Genomic DNA, 18,204 nt, shown 5'->3' with positions numbered 1-18,204 from the left:
GTGATGGACTTATCAACTGATTATTTTAGGCTGCAGTCCCCTTTTTTTTATTACTCTATGGGCCTGTTCAGACTGTGCATAACGATCCAATCACATAAAAGACAGGTGTGAACGCTAGGATGCACTGAGATCACATCTGAGAGATGCTCCATCTTTGGAGGTTGTCTAGGCCACATGTGTCCACGTGTCGGAATGACAGTTTCGCCTCATTCATTCAGAAAAAAATGTTGTTATAAATGATCACTTTAACAGGAAGAAGCACCATAAGTGATGTCTGTTCATTACTAATGAAAACCTTTTAAAGTTCTGTCCTGGTTGCTGTTAACTAACTACAAAAGTAAGAATTTACAAAATGTAATATGAGTAGATGAGTGTGATTCTGTGTTAATTATTGATGCTGTCATGTTAGTGTCATAATTGTCTTTATTTATCTTTATTATCAGATTACGCTGTGTATAAAAACTTCCAGAGTTATTATCTGAGTCTTGTGCAGGTCCAGCTGATGTCTGGGTTGAGATCAATAAATAGTAACTTTACAGACACACAATAAAACAGCACTGCTCAACTACAGTCTCCATTAAAGAAGAGTTGTTCAGAGACTCACGTTCATGCCAGATCTGAACTAATAACTTACAGAAGGCATCTTGTTACAGTTTCAAAGTTCTGTGTGTAAATCCGACACCCATATTTCATTCCGATTCAGATAGTTACATGATAAAACATGTTGTAATAGAGACAAAACAATTTAGACAAAGTTCTGACATGCTCTAACACACGAGCACATGACATATGCTCCCAGTTTCAGAACAATGCCTTAATTCTTGACAGTTATTATCTATGGACATGTTTCTTCAAATGAAAACATTTTTATTTATTTATTTTTGGCTACAAAACATGAGGAAACAAGTTATTGCGACAAATCTGAACAATTCTTACAAAATCATAAATGACAAATTTCATGCAAACACGTGATACTTTTCACAATTCACTCAGAGAAGAAATTACACAATATTAAAATCTATTATCCTATTTGAGTCCAGTGAGTCCATTCAGCTGTGAAAACTGTAACCAGGAGTTGACTCTAAGAGAATCTGGCAAGAGTAAATGCTTCAATCCCTCATCCTCTCGTCATCTTCCATCTACCCATCCCACTACCATTCACTGCCTCGCCCTGAGGCCAAGCCCATCATGTGATGTGTAGCACAGCCGTCCCAGAAAGCGGGCCATCCAGGCTGCCCCCTTAGTGGAGACCTATATTAGCCAACAAAGACGCACTCCTCGGGCCTTGCACAGTGTGCAACTGTCTCTGACAAATTACACATGTGGCTTCACAGTGGCCTTTACATAACCACCTCCACAAAATCTGACAGGTCTAACTGTAGTCTTTGTTAACTTTCCAAAAGAACCGGTTTTGAATTAGGTGAGCGGAAGGCTCTAACATGATAAGAAGAAGCCATGATTTAATCACACATGTCAACACTGACCGCATTATTGCACAAGACCTCTGTGAATCCCCTACTGCAGCACAAGTGTTTTCTTGTGAAACATTTTTGTCAGTAATGTGCCATTTCCTTATAAACATGTTGAGGCAGGAAAACAGAAACATGTATCTCACAGTGTACATTCATTGTATTTGTAACTCTGCACTGCACTGATAAAAAGGTAATCAGTCACAAAACCATACAATTATTTACTGATGCGGGAGAAATTATTAGTCTATAAGTACATTCAATTATATCTCTAAAGTGGAGGAACAGTTCCTCAATTAATGCAGCAGTTTTGAATGTTACCATTAGCAATATGCAATCAGGTGATGCTTTATTCATTTACAGCCATTGAATTACCAGAATAATCTTGATGTTTTCTAATTCTTCTGCTATTGATAGGATCAGGAATTGCTTTGCAAAAATGGCATTGTGATGCTTTCAGCTCAATAAAACTATTCAGCAGTGACTACAGGAAATTATTTGGTAGATATCAGCCCATACACTGCTGGCTTACAACGCAGACACTGCGGACAGATATTCTGATCTGAGCTGAGGTGCAGCAAAAAGAGGACACATGAAACACACTGAAAAAGCTTAAGCGGCAACAACAAGTGTATAACATGATAAAAATAAAGTCATAGCAGACATTCCACATAGCAGTTACATCACCTATGTGAAACTGAATAAGCTTTTACCAAGACAGATTCATGAAAACAGTGAGTCACGCCTGACAGCTGGGTTAACTAAAGTGACACTGCTTAGCTGGAGGGGCCACTATTTTTAAATAATCCGGTAGCTACAGAGGAACACTATTTTAAAGCACCAGTACATCTTTACTATTACTGTTCAGCTTTGTTCCAGTGTTTTATGACACTAACTGGTGGGGTTGGGGTGCATTGTACTGGTACTTTCTAGGTGACTTCCAGGTGAGAGTCCAGACAACAACAGAAAACTGGTTTGCTTAGGTCGGAGCTTAGGCGTGTCACTAACAAAACCCAGCAAAACTCTGCTGTTTCCAAAGGAATGTCACAGTGTTGACACACTGAAGCAGCAGAGGACAATGTGGCCATCGAGGCAACAAGGAAGTCGCGGGGGGATTTTCGTAGAAGCTTTGCATACCACCTGACATGACACAAGCCCGAATGTAGTTAAAGGATCACAGGGATTATTCAGAAATATGGCTTATTTTTCTACTGCCACGCCTAAGTGAGAAAACACTGTGAGCATCTAAGCAATATTAGAGCATTCAGATTTCTCCATGCTGACAATTACTTCAAATTGTTTTAATTAACATGCCAGTTGTGGATTATTAATAAACCACCCATAATAAACGGTTTATTAGCTTTGCCATTAAAATAACTCACAGTATATAGACACAAAACACAATCCTTTGTGAATTCATATAGAAAAAGATGGTGTTCGGGGATTCGGCATCATAAAATAGCATTTAGAAAGTACACACTGTGGTGCATAATCCCTTACATACTGTATATCCACTTCGTTTAGCTTTCATTACAAAGACACGCACGAGTGCTGCTGTCCCACTGAGACTAATGCAGCTGTGACTGATGCCTCTGTTAATCCATTAACATAATCTTGTGGACTGCCTTGCTAGCTATAGTATACCATACAGCTTTTACAGTCATGCTCAGAAGGGGATTCAGCAACATGCACACATAACACAAGCAGGGGGATCTAATCTGTCACGTCACTATCTGGTCAGCAGATACAGTGGAAAATATCACGGGCTGAACATCAAATAATAATGAGGTGATAGGAGGGTTTGAATAATTTAGAGGGGACATATGAAGCACAAGACACTTTTTTTATTGTTTTGAACACATGGTTGTGTCTGCAGGCCTATAAAGTATAAGAAAACACCTCCCCCTAATTCCTTTCCTTACTCCTCCTATCAAAGATAGCACATCAGGACAGGTTGCTCAGGTTTTCATGTCCTTGCGTCACAAAGAGCTAAGCAACTCCCCCAGCTGGTTCAAAACACTGACTGTACATAAAGATGAACATCAAGTTACATGAAGTGCAGTTTTGTTTTGGTGTGTTATTACCGAGCTTCAGCATGGTGGCACTGCCTGACTCCAGCTTAGTTTAGCGTGCCTCAAAAGAGGCGGAGTCTCTCTATAGACTGCTAGCAACCCGTGACACCATCCACTCAAGGGGCTACACCCATTTTTTTTTTTTTTTTTTTTTACATAATTTTAAGCATTTATATAATTTGAACAGGTGAGTTATATAAAAAGTAAATCTTGCAGGTCACGAAGATCAATAAAAATGAAATTTGTGCTGTAAAGAGATTTTACATGGAGGTCTATTGAAATGTGATTCAGTTCTGGAGTCAGCCTCAAGTGGCCATTTAAAGAACTTGCGGTATCTGGCACTTATGCCTTGGCTTCACTGTTCACCTCACTTTTGTGTTTTCATTACAAGTCATATTGGATCTCTTACTTTGATTACCATGTCGTATCGATGTCTTCAGCAAAACACACAAAACACAACCCACGCCTGGTATGGGCACAGGCAGCAGCAGCTCATTCATGAAGGAATCGTTTCAGTATTGGTAGCATTTAAAGTAATAGACACTGAAACAGCCCATTTGGAAAAGAGCAAAGACACAGGAATAGGCATGAACAATCTATTTAGGTGAAACTTGAAAGAGACATTCTGAGGACATGTAAGACTTATGTAAACTTGGTGAAAACTGACCTTTAAACATAAAATCTTTTGAGGTTTGTCTGGTGAGTCATACTGTACTGCTTCACTGATTCTCATGGCCTCCCTGTGGCAGCATGCAACACAGAAAACACTTGCATAAAAGGCATCAAAGGTGAGCAAGAAGCACGCTCGTGTATACAATCATTTCAGAAATAAACTGCCTTTGGAGAGCAGTGTAGTTGGAGAATGTCTGACTGGGATCATTTCTATATCGGGCAGCAGTTAGAATCTATGTCACTCGCTGAAGAATACAACCAAGACCTGAATGATTTTATAATACAAATCTCTAACTGGGTTTGGCTAATCAGCTGCCTGCTGGCCACTGGAGCAGCTCTACTGAGCAGTCAGACAGCCAAAGAGGGCAGATTCACCAAGGCTCAGACATCGCTGATTCTTCACTCACATAAAAACACTGACCTATTTACTGTGCAGACTGACTGACGGACAGGCAGGCAGTCAGTGAGCATGCTGTCCCTGAAACAAGAAGATACTATTTCAGAAACACACATAGGCTAGTCCCTTGACATCATAAATCAACTGTAAGCCTTCCTTTCGCCTTTTCCTATGAGGCTGAACTATTCCACACACAAAAATGATTTCAGACAGAGTCATGAGCGACTGTAAAAATGTATAACAGCTAAACTGTAGCTGTAACACTGATCCACAGTATGCAAATCTTTTTTAGAAATGACACCCCCAGCTTCTTTCTGTTTGGCTTGCTTCGGTACAATATGACACTCTGACAGCGATATAGAAATGAGCACGTGTCTGAATACCACCACAGACATGCTAGTTCAACTCAGATATTACTGGATATGTTTTCACATTTCTCTCCCATAAAATATTAATCTATGCATGAAGAGCATTTTCTCTGCTCTTTCAAACATTAATGCTGAATTTGAATGGCTAACACACGGAGAGGCTCTAATCTTGAGCCCATGGCAGCCCAGTAATGGCCTTGCAGTGGGGGAGGGCTCCATAAGCTCGGCTCTCCATGCCCCTGATTAGGACGCACTCTCTGTCTGACTTGGCTTTAGCGTTGGCTGCGCTTCTTTGAAGGATGCTGATTACTTGGATGGGATGGGCGGCTAGAGGACATTGAAAGGATAAGGAGGGATACTTCAAACCCACGGTTTACCATTGTTACCCTCTTCATCTTGGTGATGTCCTTACATTTCTCTCACTGACCACTGCTGTTGACCACACTGACCACACGCAACACAAAGAAAACCTGAATTACAGATGCAGGCACTGATGTCAAAATGGTACTACACAAACACTCTGATATGACTGGCCTCTCAAGGTCAGAATAAACCAGTCCCAGTGCAGATGCCTTGGAATGGGGGCTGGGGGAGGAGGTGTTCACTTCTGTTAAAGAGGACTCCATTTTCGAGAGAAATGCAAAGAATATTTGTGGTCAAACATTTAGTCATTACACAAAGCAAAATAAAGGGGTATTTTTCACTTCTGAAATTTTACCCACAAAATTTCTTTGTGGCAATTTCAGTCTGGGGCTGGCACAGCAGTGTGGTGATTGGCTCTGATGCCTCACAGCTCACAGAAGGTTAGGGGTTCAAATCCAAGCCAACTGGGGCCTTTCTGCATGTTCTCCCTGTGGGTTCTCTCTGGGTACTCCGGCTTCTTCCCATAGTCCAAAGACATGCTAGTTAGGTTCACTGGTGATTCTAAATGAGAGTGTGTGAGTGTGAATAGTTGTGTGTCTCTCTGTGTTAGCCTTATGATAGACTGGAGACCTGTCCAGGATGTACCCTGTGTGGGTAGGCTCCAGCCCCCCCAGAGGACAAGCAGTTATAGAACCCACCAAACTCGCTGCTACCAGCTAGCTAAGACCAAGCTAGGCTAAGTTAACCTCGGTTGCTAGCAGAGGCTAACACAGCAACACGCTGTCACAGTCAGGGACTTGTGTCGCTTGTGGTTCTCTATTAAATAAACCCCAATAGTCCAATAGCCTCACACAATATTATTGAAGTGTTACTGACATTATGCTACACAAACTTAAAAGTGCTAAACTAAAATTAAAACACACATCGAATTATTTGTTTTCTCAAGGATGTATTCTGTCATTTGACATAGTTAATATAATTCTGATGCATGTTCAAGTGTCGATTTTTAATTTCTTACAAGTTGCGTTTTAGTTAGTCGTTTGTTGTTTGTCAATGTGACATCATGATGACTACCAGTTTCCATGCCAACCACTCCGTGAAGCGGCCTCATGGGACAGTGAGAGTAGGTACAGTGGATAATACAACATTTCCAAATTATGATTTACCAGACTTTTTTACGGGCTTATTAAGAAGTGAGCATGGCTACGCCAGGCTAATATGTTGAAGCATTTCCCTAACAATGCATTACTTCTTTCATTGGCACTTCATGTTAAAAATAAAGCAAAGTTTTTGCAGAACTGTCAACAATATTAGCACTGTCTGACAATGTGACATTGCAGGAGACATGCAGTAAGTTGAAATATGAAGCGACTGTCAGCACGTAGCTTAGCTCAGCAAAAGCATTGAAAGACAGGGGAAACAGCTAGCTTGGCTCAGACCAAAGGAACCATAATTTGCATACAGCTTCAACACCTCTGAAGCTAACAAATTGCCATATTTTAGTGTGTTATCTCCACTGAGCTCTGCAATGTTATCTTCTCTGTAATATAATGGAAAAAAATGGGATTTTGAGATGTGAGCATATCAAAGGTGAGATACTGTTGAAAATAACTGATGACTAGAATCATGAATCTACTATAACTGATCTTTGGTTTGATGCCCCCTACTCCACAGGTGCCAATTTTTTCCCCCATGGAGGAATGCAACTTCTTTAAACAAATATATAAGAGCTAATATAAACTTAATATCGTATTAATGATGTCAGAAAGAGGGCTTCTGACATAACAGCTTCATTACTTAGTAGTAAATATTGATTCAGTTGTCACCATCCGTAAAGTGTGAGATAATTTCTTGTTTACTGCACCACAGCAGTAAAATCCCACATTTCCCTTTCATCAAACAAACCAAATTTAAAACTCAAATGTTTTGTTCCAGCATCTATTTTAAGAGAATACACACGCCTTGGGGGAAAGCTGTGAACGTCTTTTAATCACGCTGGTACAAAAGGCTTATAATACCCGTTCACAATATGCCAACTGGGGCATGATTACCCAATATCAAAGGCAAACCTAAATGAATGAGATGGCTGCTTTTTACATATCCACTTCCACTGAACCATTCCATTCACTGGAGATCAGAAAAAATGCTGATTCACATGCAATTTCCCATCGAGATTATGTTTCAAGACAGATCCTGACAAAGACTTTTCAGTCCATTGTAGTATTTATTTTACACACAGAAACAGTTAACTGAACATTTCCAATAAACAGTCAGTGATGCGTTAGCCAGCTCTCAGATGTCTCTCTCTGATCTTATGTTCACTTCATCATGGCTTTTGTTTTTCAGACTGTCATACAGCTTATCTTAAACAAACCAGAGTACACATACTTAGACTTTATTTATCCTACATGTCTGTTAGAAGAAAAATTCCAATCCTTTACTTAAGTAAAAGTACCAGTACTGCATTGCTAAAATACTCTACTACACCTACCCCATTTGTGAAATATTGCATTAAGAATCACTCTTAGGAATTCCAGTGCAATTTCTTTTGGTACAGTCACAGACAAAATACTAAAGAAATTCTATAACTGCCATTAAAATCTTAAAATTGATTGGTTCCATAAAAATACATAAGAAATTTTGAGTATTAGGTCATTTTGGTTCCAGAGATCCACTGATGAAGGGCGTGTCTTTTATTAAAAGACACATGTTTCTGTTGCTGTGCTTCATGTCCATATCAGGTGAGTAAATCTGAAAGTACTTCAGTATCATGGTTTGGGGATGAAGGAATGCTGCTGGTGTTGGTCATCTCACCGTCTGTGATGGCACATTGAACTCTGCCAAATATTGTGGCATTCTCCAAACCCACATGCTCCCTTCTGCACATGCACTGTTCCGCTGAGGTCCTGGATGTTTCAAAAAGATAATGTTGCAGGAGCACAGTATCCAGGTCTTAGAGTGGCCAGCTCAATCCCTGAGTCCCACTGAAAATCTGTGGTGGATCTGTTTCAAAGCGCAAACCAAAGAATTTAGTAGAATTAAAAGTAGTAATGGTAAATAAAGAAGAATGGGACAAGATTACTCAGCAGTGGGAAAGGCTTGTAGGGAACATGCCAGCCAGGGTTAGAGCTCTACTGCATGCTAATGGCAGGAGTACTAAATATTAATTTGATGATGTGATAATGGCAGGAGTACTAAATATTAATTTGATGATGGTTTATTTATTTTTTGTTTAGTTTTGAACACATTCTCTGTTATTAGTTGACTTTGATACCGACAATGTTGAGGACTGACATATTGAAACTGTCAAGAATTTAGTTTTGTCACGAGATGAGAGAAAAAAAGAAGGCTAAGTGTAATAGAACAGATAGACCAGTCATTTCTTTCTCAAAAGTAGTAAAGTGGAGTAAAATGAAAATTTTTATCATTGCAAATGTCTCGAAACTGTACATATTACATTATAAGGTTCTACTTTTATTGTTCAAAAATGGAAAAATCTTCTTAACATGAAAACTCTTTAGGTCAAAATCAAAACTTTGAATATCTCAGGTTATGTAATTGAGATGTTGTATTTCCAGTAATAGACTGTAAATCAAGATTACCCATTATTCTCAGTCATTTAATCTGCAGTAGATCACTGCAATGCACCTTTTGTTTGGATGTTACGGTTCTACATTGATCTCATCCAATGCTAATTAGCCCAACACTAATGAGATTGGAATGATGCTTTCATTTTCTCTTCAGTAGCTAATTACCCTCTACATTCAAAGGATTACGTGGTTTTACCACACAATATCCCCCTAGTTGACTTAGTTTCTATTAAACAAGCCTCTACTCTCAGGCCATGGCATATTGTTCCTCATATTCAAAAACGGAGCAGAATAAAAACACATCAGTCCACACTCAAGGCCCATTTAATCCCCACAGCCTACGCTCCGCCATGACTCTTGTTTTACCAGGCATCATCCTTCCCCAAACTCCCTCAGTGGGGAGGCTGGAGAGCTGGCTCTCTCATTTAATATTTAGTTCTGGTAAACCTGCTCTAGTGCTGCTCTTTCATGCACATGTATCCAGACTCGCTCACATACCCTAGTTCTTAAACCTGTTGTGTTGGTTGTGTCATTTTCATCAGATTATTATACACACACATTAAGTGTTTTTGTTGTAATTTTATTAGCTGTGTGAACAGTTAACATTAAGTTAAACGTGAAATGTGAGCGCTGATAAAAGTTCTGTTCAGCTGCTCTCACTGGAAAAGCAACCAGTGCTTTTTAGTTGATGCTGTTTATTATGTCATGAGGTTTATTTCAACGAAATCGGACTAAATGAGCTAAAAAGTGACAAACAACAACATTAGCTGATTTATTTCAAAGTGTGCTTCTGTGTGAGATTATTCCTTCCTAACAGATCTGGTTTGATTGAATTCACATTCTGTTGGCTTGTAGTGCATTTCCTTCCTGACAGAGACCATTTATCAGTTATCTGTAGAACGAGCTTCCTCATTTCTCATTTTCAAGAACATTTGAACAAAGCCTGTTGTAGCCAAACTCGATTCTTATCAGAAAGTAAGTCTGGTAACAAGGTATTTGAGTCTCACTAAAGAGAGTGTTAAGTGCTGTTCCTTGTATTGCACTGTCAATATCTTTTACAGCAGACGCAACGTTGCAATCTTAATATCTCCCTTCTCTAACAGCAGCCATTTTGTTGTAAATAAAGTCAACTGATTGGCTCTCCGATAAGGTGTATGACTTCTGTCAATGAGTGCATAAAGCCAGCCCAAACGGCTGGATTGACAGACAGATCTGCGCAGAGGTCCAGTCTAGGTGCTTAAAGGCCCTACCCCAGCATAACTGCGTCACCGTACAAAATATAGTATAAAGATGGACGACGGAACAGCTCCTAAAATGTGAAGACAAAGGAAGTAAAGCTCCCCCTAGTGTCTGGCTGCAGTATAAGTCATAAACTCCACCCGCTCCATGTTAGCGGTTTGGCCAAACTAAAACACTACAACAACAATTAACTTTCAAGGACGGTTTCTGACATTTTGGGTAGTTAATATAATTCTGATGAAAACTCAAGTGTCCATTTTCTGTAAGTTTCATGTAAGTTAGTTATTAGTAGTTGTCGTAGTTACATCATGATGACTACAAGTTGCCATGTAAACTGCTCTGTGAAGCCGTCCCGCAGACCGCGAGAATTGGAAAGACAAATACGTGCAGTGTACAATCCAACATTTCTTTGTAGGTGGTGGAGGCACAGCAGAGCGCAGTATTAGTTAAGCATCTATCTTCTGACACTAGAAGATCTGGTGAAACTGGAAAGTTTTCTTTAAAATGTATATATACTATATATATTTTAAAAACATATTTTAAAAATGAATTAATATGTGATCAGGATTTCACTTAAGCCTTTGACTGAACCCCAAAAAGCATCAAGGTTTCCTCAAAAGTGTCCCCAGCTGTTGCTATCTTGGCATTGTCTGGATCCTCTTAACTCCTCTGGCTGATTCAAATATGATCAAAGAGGTCGAGACTGAGTGGAGCAGAGGCAGGCAGGTCATGCATAAGCAGACAGCTAACACCCTCGAGGCACAGCACCTGTCACTTAAAGTGGGTACACAATTTATTTGTGCACACTTTAAATCAAGACATGAAATATAAAACAAATTCACCCCAGTACTTAGACTTAGACAGACTTTAATGATCCAGAAGGGAAATAAATGAATGAATTAACTGGTAAAAGGCACGTCAGATATGTGTAGATTCATATATTCTGCATCTTTCATATGAGGAAGCAGGTACAGACTGATGACATTTTATACTGTTCTACTTTTGAACTTGTATTGAATGTTTCTTGACATGTAACTATGAATTGATTTGGGGTCTCACATTAGGACATGAGATGGATACAGGCGTACAGTATTTAGTATATGATTGCTGAGAGCAGTGTGTGTGGAGGCGTGCAGAAAACGGAAAGATAATCACACAGCAAAGAGCCATAAGGTATATCACTCCTCAAGGTGAACAGGAGACACAGTTAAGCATTGATTCGATTGTCCTTCAGACTGACACATTCTCAGATGGCCCTTACAGTGAGAATCTCTTAAACTCACACAATGAGGACTCAGCAATTAGATAAACCTACAGAATGAGGTTCCGTTTCATAGTACCAAAAATTAAGCTAAACTTACAGCAATTCAAATTTTATTTTCATTTTTAACCACACAGTACTGAACTGACCTTTCGCAAAACTCCGCCCCCAAACACTCATTGTCCAGTCGTTCATCCTAGTAACCATTACTATGTAAACAAGGTCTGTCAAGCTGCTGACCTCTGCCAAGCAAAATGGTGAAGCTGTGTGCCCATGTCATATGTAAGTCGGACACTAGGTGCGTGACAGGCTAGCAACAGTAACTAGGGGGCGGAGCTTTTGCGAAAGGTCAATTGGGAATGCTTTCTGCAACTCTGTTTTTTTTCCTCACCTTGGGGATATTCAATCATGGGTGAGTACCACTCATTTTGTCTTGCCGGCTTAAAGGTACCAAAGTGTGTGTTAGTGTTGCATTGGTGTGCATGTATGAGTGCCAGCTGGAGGCAGAGAGCGAGGAGTGGAACCCCCTCCCGCCATGCCAGCTGGTGCACCTGCTCTGAGTCAAGTTGAAAGAGTTAAAACGCACCCATTGTAATGTACAATGGGAAGAGTGAAAACAGCTTGAAGAAACATAATGTTACCAACAACAACAATATTTGCAGAAATAATACTAATACTAGATCACCAAGATGTCACTAAAATATGAAAGTGTAATGTACATAATGGAAGGATAAGAAAAATAATCTCTACATCTAGAACCCAGATGTCAAACATACAGCAATGTGCCCAATTTGCACTGTTTATTTTATTTTTTTGATGGATAGTTTATTAAATGCAAACATTCTTCTAATTTATCTGTTCTTCTTTGTGCTAAAACTAATTAAAAAAAAATCTGTAGTTGTGGCTATTTATTTTATATATTCTTATATGCTACTCATCTGGCCAGCTTGACACCAAATGGGGCTGTATGTGGCCTACGAACTAAAATGAGTTTGACACCCCTGATCCACAAATTCTGCACATAACATTTTGACTCATCATCAGGTGGCTGTGCATCAGTCTTTGAGAGCATTTCTTCCTACCAAATAAATGAAGCTACTTTTGCATGGACAAACAGTAGCCTATTCATGTTTACAAGTGAATCGACCCAGACATCATGTCGCCACACAAGACAGCTGCATCTCCATGCAGTTGAGAAAAAACATGGCTAGTTTATTTGGAGGCAAACTACAGTGCGTCCGCACTGCTGTGGATGATCTTCAGTTTGGATGTATTATTTATTCATGACAGATGAGTAAATCCTTTCTAGCTGAAGTTACCAAACTCGGATCAAGTGCACGCAACTACAGCTGTTCTGCAACAAAGTTGTGCCTGGGGTTTTGATCAAAAACTCATTTTTTTGGCAAACACACTCTCGGAAGGATCTCGGATATATTAATTGTATTATTTTACTGAGAAATCCTAACCAAACACCAGGCATACTGCCTCTGAACGCCAGCTAAAATGAAAGTATTTGGGTTGGATATAGCAGATGTGAAGATCTCACCTCAGGAAATACAAAACAGATTTGAAATCCATCACAAAAAGAGAGAAATGTGAATTTATAGTCATCTAGCTGGATGGCTTGTCTCTCTAGCCGGCCAGCCTTAAGCAGATGGGTCACCCCATATGAGCAGGGTTTTCCCTGTTAAAAGGGATTTTTTTCCTTGCCACCGTCGCCTTAGTGATCACTCTGGGGGATTCAGGCTCTGGGTTGTGTAAACCGTCTTTAGACAATTTGGATTGTTGTTGGTGGCATATAAATAAAACTGAATTGAACCAAACTGAATACAAAATCTTGCATGTCCAACATCTGCAGGTGATTTGCCATCTTTCCATTCTGTAAAAACTCTTCCCATCCGGCCAGCAACATTTTCCAATCTCCAGCTTGTTCATCTTCACACTAATTCAAGATAAAACTACCCCCTGCAACTCTCTGCCAACTCTTGACCTAGTGAAACTTCTTAATCTCTTAACCCCCTTGAACCGTCTTCCATGTCTGCAACATTTCAACCCTTTACTTGTCACACTCTCCATCCATCTGGAATATCCATCTTACTGTCAAGGCTTTAGCGCCTCTTACTTTCTGGAATCCTCTCAAGTTCTTTCTCTGACTGTCCCAAAGCCCCAAATTTTGCAGTTTGGAGCAAATTAAGTCATGAGGAGTTTCTATATTTGAGCTGTACACAGACACACAACAGACAAACACAGACACACATAAAAGCGACCCTATTCTAAGCAGCAACAGACATCAAGTAGGGAGATTACACAGGGAGCTGTGTCAATGTGTCAGTGTGTTTCCTATGTCTCCCTCCACCCATCTCTCTAACTTACTCCCCCTCCCCTTTCTGAGACAAAACGGCCAGATGGCTTCCAATCCTACATGCTAATCCACAACACACAGACTGTAGCCCTGACACACCTACCACAAGACTACTGCTCCACTCTAGACCATCTATGCCCTTACACACACGCGTGCACAACCACCCCACACATGAGGCCATTCCGCATAAACTGTCAACATGAGGCCACCCCCCAGCAGTGACTTAACAATAGCAGCATAACTCACTCAGACAAAGTCCTCAACAGATGGAGGCCTACTTGTATGTATTGTGTGTTCAACTATCATATTTCAGGCAGCCCGGTTAGCCAGGCTACAGGCCAAGACGAGGCTCTGTGTCTACTGCTTTTGTTAGCTGTGGTGGGGTAAGAGAAGCCGTGTGTGTTGGGTTACACGGGCCAATGGAAAAAAACACGGGGAACCCCAGAACAGCGCAGTAATATACATGGAGACAAACACGCATATGGAAAAATGTGAGACAAATGAAGTGCAGTTTTTATTATTAGTTTCGAACGACAAGGTAGACTCCCCAAACTTCAAACATCTCAAACAGGTATTTGTGCAAAAGGTTGCACACAACAGTACCTGCCTGACAAATCCAGCTAGAATAAAATACTTCATTATTTAAGCAAAATTTCACACATATCTGATGAACCAGGACAATCATTACCCTTGTTTATTACACTGCATACAGCAACTTAAAAATACTGCCAATAATAATCTAAAGGATGGATTTGAAATGTGGACGTTTCCATTCTGTGATGACTTAATGAATTGTTGTCTCTCAGTGTTTCACTCTGAGATAATTTGATCAAATTTGGGTGTTGTTCAGGTGAAACTACATAAGTAGCAAAGGTAAAAGGTGCGTTTGGTTGTCAGGTTGTGAAAATAAGCTTCGATTTTGCCCACACAATTCGTGCTTACATGACAAACAGTATGCCGGAGGGCGCAGTTTTCTTTTATTTTGGTAATACAGAACGTACAGTACACTGAGAGTGTAAGACCAGTTAGTTTGACTGGCAACCCCCTCTGCATGCAAATATAAGAGGTGCCTGCAGCCTACACACAGACAGATGCACATATTTTTTGGTGGACTTACACAGATCCATGCAAAATGGACACAAAATGCAGCACTATTAATTGTCTATTCACCTGTGAAAGATGTGTGTATATACAACACCATGATGAATATATGATGCAAACTGTATATACAACAAATATTTTTCATATATCTGGTTCTGTGTGTTGTATGTTTTCTCTATCTATCTATCTATCTATCTATCTATCTATCTATCTATCTATCTATCTATCTATCTATGTGGCATGTGAAGCAAGAGAGAAATGTCGACTGATTAGAGACAGTTTGTCAAATCAGTGGAACAGCAGGACGTTTATATACCAAACCCTTCTACTCTGATGGTGTAACACAGTACCCCTGCCTTCTGACTGTAATGCTGCATTGAGTTGTTCTGGGCTCTTTTCTACCAACCACCGTGCTGGCTAATGTGAGGTACAGGAGCTACTTATTTAAAAGGGACAAATGCATGTGTTACCATGTTGATGCAGGTGCTAAGGTGCAGTTTACGTTTCAGTATGTCCATGCAAATTGCAGCAGTAGGCATCACTATAATACAAACATGATGAACACAGTGAAAAATAATGTAAGGAGGCTGTTCTGTTTGGACAGATAGAGTCAAGGTAAATGGAAGGGCATTTATCACATCTATATCTATGCGAGAGATCCGTCCACACAGGGAGACACACCTTTAGTAACCCATCCCCCAATTTCTCTCTACAGTCATCTCACCCTCACTCAATCAATGACACAACTCCCTGACATCCCAGTCCACACAACAGCCAGACAACAGGTCTCCCATCAGGCCTGCTCCTCGCAGGATGACTGCGCTTCCCGGGAGCGGAAACCTCTCAGCCCTTCTGCCACAACTGAAACAAGCAGAGGTGACGGGGGGAGGCACGGGATCAGCTCACACTGTAATTCTTCCATCCTCCCCTACCACTGATGGCTGTGGAAGAATCCGAGGTAGAATAGCTCAGCTTTCAGAGGACCGGCCCCAACCCCCACTCCGATCCCCAATGAAGTCAGGTGACTAGATGTTGTATATCTCTCCCTGTCACTACAGCCGCCATGAAGCTGCTGCACACATCCATGTTAAAGCCGGGACTCAGGGGCATGTCTCTGCTGTGTGAGTGTTAGTGGCCAATGAAAGAAAGCAGAGATGGAACAAGAAGCTATGTCTTCTCGAAGCCCACTCCAAGGAAGGCCATACGTGAGGCGGTGCAGAGATAACAAAAGAGCATCCATCAGCATATTAACCATCCATCAACCCCCCCACCCCCCCACCCCACCCCTCCCCATCCACAGCATACAGCTCGGATCCATCCTCGGGTTTACAGATCTCAAAATAGCATTGCTTCTTTTTTGTTCCAGTGTTGCCACTGCAGCTGCTGCATTTCTCCAGGACTGACACACACAGACACACACAGATGAGGCCTGCACTAATGCCACCACCGACACCAACGCTTCCCCATCAATACAGATGCTACTTGTGAGGAACAAGGGAGTGTATACAGAGGCGATGTGATGCAGAGGATGGTTTGTGATGATATAAAACATGTCCAGCCCATCTGATGCAGGCATCCATTTCCATCCTGCGTAAAGACTACTGATGAAACAGCTGCCTCCTTAGCAGGGCAGAATGCAGAGTGGAGGAAGGAGGGGAAAAAAAGGCTACAAAGCACCCCTACATACACAGCCTCCTCCTCCTCTCCTCTCCTCTCCTCTCCTCCCTCCTCAGCCTCCCCCTTCCACATCCCTTACTGCACACACACACACACACACCGAGGGAATTACCTGAAATATGTCTTCACATTCTCTTGCTCAATGTTTCGCCTTTGGGCCTGGAGTGCTGGTAGATTCATCGTCAACCGTACAGTCCTAATGACAGTTTAAAGGCAGGGTTGCCATTCTCTTGTCAGACCAGTTCCTGACCCCAAAAGCAAGCTTGTTCGGCAGGCTGGATGCTTCACTGGCTGCTCACTGTTCCCTAGCCCATGATGTCATCCACCCAGCTCCGCTGATTGGCCGAGAGGCTGAATATTCATGCGGGCAGCAGGTCTAGGGGAGGAGACAACCAACGGGCAGAGACGGTTGGTTTTCAGTTTAACAGACCAAACCTGCCGAGTGAGAAACGCGAGAGGACGGCGTTATACTCAATGTCCAGCTCAGGGGTTTATCTTGAGCAAACGTGCGAGGCAGTGGTTTCTGTTTCTAACCTCTTAAGACTACAAGTATGGCTGCTGCAGGGTCAAAAAGGCTGAACTGACAAAACCTCTACTATTTGGCAGTTCGCATATGGATCACAAAGAACATGTAGACCAAAGTACAGATAGATAGTAATAGCATATAATTTGCTACACAAAAAGCATAATTAATTGCATTCTCAAAATATACATGTGCATGTTCCTCATAAAGAATTTAAATGGTCAATCCAGTTAAATGATTACTAAAATAAATACAAACATTCAAGGCCTTGAATTCAAATATTATAGACGGTGCTGTTTACATTTGTGATAAAATGTTTCATTGACACGTGTGTTTTTCTGTTTATTATTTTTTTCCGTTTGTAAATCACAAAATAAATATGTTCCAGAAATATCAACATTAATCTGCACAACAGTCACAGGTTTCTTTCTCCTTTTTTCCCTGAGTGACTGACTTTATAAGCAGGCGGACATAGCAACCAAAATGCTCACTGCATTTGCCCTAATTTGCCTATGATGTCATCTTTTTCCTCTATCGCACCTGTGATTGGCTGACAGACACAGCATCTGCTCAGGCTCATGGCTAGTGCTCGTAGCCCAAGGTGGAGTCCTATCTGAGGCTCTGTGAATCATGGCTGGTTGTCCTGACAACCCCTGTAATGTCGATTCCTTGTTGGAGAGTAATATGGCTGTTCTGTGACACTGTTCTCCCAAATGGAGAACCTGATGATCACAGGAACACAGTGTCCTTTTCATTCACTTCAGATAGTGGGTTTTGTGAATTTTCAAAATAAATTGAAATAACATTTTCTAAGAAACTATAGAACTATTCTAGATATCTACAATAGTATTATATGGAAATATTGTTGAAATGAATCATTTGGCTTAGACTACAGAGTATGATTAATGTTACACATGCAAAGTTTGTCATAACAGTCATATAAGACTGTTATCCTTAAATCATATGAGGTATATGCACTGATCAGCAACATAATTAAAACCAGTGACAGGCAAAGTAAATAACATTGACCATCTTGTGACAAATGTTCTGCTGGGAAACCTTTGGACTTGGCATTCATGTGGATGTTACTGTGGAAGTATGTTTTTTTTT

General features: G+C 40.8%; 1 protein-coding gene across 2 annotated transcripts in view; it reads right to left on the bottom strand.

Annotated features, from left to right (window-relative positions):
• Positions 1–16,870, bottom strand: part of LOC125020984 (serine/threonine-protein kinase PAK 3) — a 30,918-nt gene extending 14,048 nt beyond the window's left edge. For both annotated transcript variants that reach the window (XM_047606699.1, XM_047606700.1), the window contains exon 1: positions 16,684–16,870. The gene's annotated coding sequence lies outside the window, so the exon portion shown is untranslated. The remainder of the gene's footprint in view (positions 1–16,683) is intronic.
• Positions 16,871–18,204: the final 1,334 nt, after the last annotated feature.

Source organism: Mugil cephalus, chromosome 15, assembly GCF_022458985.1.
Source record: "Mugil cephalus isolate CIBA_MC_2020 chromosome 15, CIBA_Mcephalus_1.1, whole genome shotgun sequence".
Lineage (NCBI taxonomy): Eukaryota > Metazoa > Chordata > Actinopteri > Mugiliformes > Mugilidae > Mugil > Mugil cephalus.
The sequence above is the reverse complement of the archived record's forward strand: the minus strand, read 5'-3'. Positions and strand labels throughout refer to the sequence as shown.